Source organism: Zootoca vivipara, chromosome 6 (assembly GCF_965207765.1).
Source record: "Zootoca vivipara chromosome 6, rZooViv2.hap1.1, whole genome shotgun sequence".
Classification (NCBI taxonomy): Eukaryota; Metazoa; Chordata; class Lepidosauria; order Squamata; family Lacertidae; genus Zootoca; species Zootoca vivipara.
The window spans coordinates 18,537,524-18,540,759 of NC_142589.1; the positions used below are offsets into that span (position 1 = coordinate 18,537,524).

A 3,236-nucleotide genomic window follows, 5' to 3' on the forward strand; every position below is an offset into this window, starting at 1 on the left:
CCTGTGCCATGTAAAAACCCCAAAACCCCGTGTTTCAAAACACACCACTCAGACAAAAATGCATGCTGGGAAACGAACCAGGTTGCAAACCATCACCCTCTAGTGGCGGCTACACTGGTACTGCACCTATAAAACCTGCCCTCTCAACAGCACCTTGGCTCCAGTTTACATACTAGGCTGAAGCCTTTATAAACTAGGTCGAATGGAGGTACTGACTCGCCTGGATGGGGGTTGGGGGGAGGAGGGGACAGGATAGGTCAGGACACGTTGGGGCCACTCACAGGGATGAGCCGGGGGTAGGGGGGAAGAGAGGGCACGATACGTCATGGACCAGCACAGGGTGGGGGGAATCACACGGGTGAGCCACAGCAACACATGGCAGGGCCAGCTAGTAATATATATATATATATATATATATATATATATATATATATATGCATATAAATTAATAAATCTATGTAATAAAGTAAAGGGGTTAAGGGTTCTAAGTCCTACCCTGAGTAGACCCAGTGAAATTAATGAAGCTACATTAGTCATATGCTTTAAGTTCAGTCGGTCCACTAGGGAGTAGGAGTGACTTGGGATGCAACCCTAAAACTTGAATCACAGAATCATACAATTGTCAAGTTGGAAGGAGCCCTGAGGATCACCTGTCCAACCCCCTGCAATGCAAGAATATGCAGGTGCCCCATCCAGGGATCGAACCTGCAACCTTGGCGGTATCAGCACCATGCTCTAACCAACTGAGCTATCCAGGCTAAGTGCACCCATTGCACAGAGTTGCTGTTCAGTTCTGCCTGAAGCAGAGATGGAGGACCCATCGCCCTCTAGCTGCTGTTAGACACCAACTCCCATCAGCCCCAGCCAGCATGGCCAATGGTCAGGAATGATGAGAGCTGGAGTCCCACAACATCTGGAGGGTCACAGGTTCCCCATTCCTGGCTCAGAGCAAAACATTGTAGCAAATGTGGAGAGGTTTCCTAGGGAGAAACATCTGAAAAGCTAAAGACCCTCCCCCCTCCTGGTAAGGCTAATAAACATTTCTTATGGGGTGGGGGGGAGGACCTATAACATTCCTGGAGGCAACAAGAGCTCCAGTGCCCATTATTGCTATACTGGGGTCCTTTCTTTCTTTTTTCCCTGCGACACAAAACCCCCTTTGCACCTACAAGTCCTCCACTCACGTTTCGAAGTGCCTCTTTATCTTGAATCTTTCAGCTCAGATCTGCTTCTGATTCATAACCACCTTTAATTAGGTGCTGGCACCTTTGCCATGCTGGCTGCAAGGGAGAGTAATTAAATTTAATGGAAGCCACCCTAGCTTTGAAGCTGGCCATAACTTAAGGCTATCGGGAGAAGCAATTAAAATGCAACTGCTGCAGGTCTCTCTACCCATTAACTGCACAACACAGGTGACTACACACACACACACACACACACACACACACGTATATTTCAGTCAAACTCGATAGCTTTCTATAATGCACTCAGATTATATATGTTGTTATTAATGTTACTGAAACTTCTCTCCCACTGTTCTTCAAAACAAAACAAAAAGGAATGGGGTCTTAAAACATAACACCACCTCAAAACAACAGCACTATCCAGAATCACTGCAGCTCAAATGGCAGGCAGCTAGATCCCATGGATGCTTACTCAGAAGGAAGCCCCCCTTTGTTCCCTGTAGCATTGAACTCGGTGGCACTGCATAGGACTGTGCTGTGTACGGTTCAGAGTCAGAGACAGTCACTTGCATCACAAGTACATCCAAACCAAAACCTGGAGAGGCTCCATTAATGCAGGCATCAATCTCCTGGCATCTCCAGGTAGGCTTGGCAAAGGATCCTTTCTGTTTTTATACATATAATTTTTATTAAATTTTATTTAAAAAAAGAATAACATTCATATAATTGGTACATTGTTATAACATCCGTATTCAAAAATAGAAAATTAAAACAACAACAACAACAGCAACAACAACAAACAAACAAACAGCAACAACATATACATTCCATTTTTTCTCATTTTAGTAGGGGACTTCCCCGGGTCCCCCTTCTAACGGTTCATTGCATATCATTCTTGGCACATTCTATATCTTATTATCCAAATCTAATTACAATGTCCTTTTCTCAATTTTACAACTCATTATAATATTCTAACCTATTTTAAATTATATCTCACTTAATTTCTTAACCTGCAACTTCACAATTGCTTATAGTTCTCCTCATACATCAATTCTACAATATTTTTTATAATAAATTCTAAATTTCTTCCATTCCTCTTCCACCTTCTCTTCTCCCCGGTTGCGTAGTCTTCCGGTCAGGTCAGCAAGTTCCATATAATCCAGCGTCTTCATTTGCCATTCTTCCACTGTAGGTATTCTCTTCCAATACTTTGCTAATAATATTCTGGCTGCAGTTGTGGCGTATAAGAACAAATTTACATCTTTCATAGGCAATTCTTTTCCTATTATGCCCAATAGAAAGGATTCTGGTTTCTTAATAAAAGTGTTTTTCAGCACTTTTTTCAATTCATTATAAATCTTTTCCCAGAAATCCTTAACTAATGGGCAAGTCCACCACATGTGATAGAATGTTCCTTCCACCTTTTTACATTTCCAACACTTATTATCTTGATTATGGTAAATCTTAGCAAGTTTTACTGGTGTTAAATACCATCTAGACATCATTTTCATCATATTTTCTCTTAAAACAGTACATGCAGTAAATTTCATATTCTTCTTCCATAACCTTTCCCAATCATCCATCATAATGTTATGTCCCACATCCTTCGCCCAATCTATCATACCCTTTTTTGTCTGTTCATCTTCCGTGCGCCACTGCAGCAATAGACTATACATTCTGGAAAGATTTTTTTTGTCTTTGGCTCCAAAGGATCCTTTCTGAGTACTCTGCCAAGTCTGTGTAGATAATAGTGACCTTGGTAGACAAGCTTGTCTGATTTGGTACAAGGCAATCCCAATCACCCACCCACCCCCATATTTTCTGTTCATCTTGGACCACATTCCCCACTAACCTATGATCCTGTATGATCCTGATTTCATAGATGATTAGGAATAGCCTCTAGTGAGATATCCTCTAGTGTCAGATCCTCCTTCCACTCTGCAGGTATTCCAGGTCAAAAAAAAGTTGGAATTAGTAACCTGAAAACATCCATCAGGATGGCTAGGTTAGCTTTGCGTTGTACAGTTTGGCTAAAGCCTTGCCTACCCGAGT

General features: G+C 42.1%; 1 non-coding gene across 1 annotated transcript; it reads right to left on the minus strand.

Annotated features, from left to right (window-relative positions):
• Positions 1-684: 684 nt before the first annotated feature.
• Positions 685-758, minus strand: TRNAI-GAU (transfer RNA isoleucine (anticodon GAU)). The gene has a single exon. It is a non-coding gene; the product is annotated as a tRNA-Ile (tRNA).
• Between the last annotated feature and the right edge of the window lie 2,478 nt (positions 759-3,236).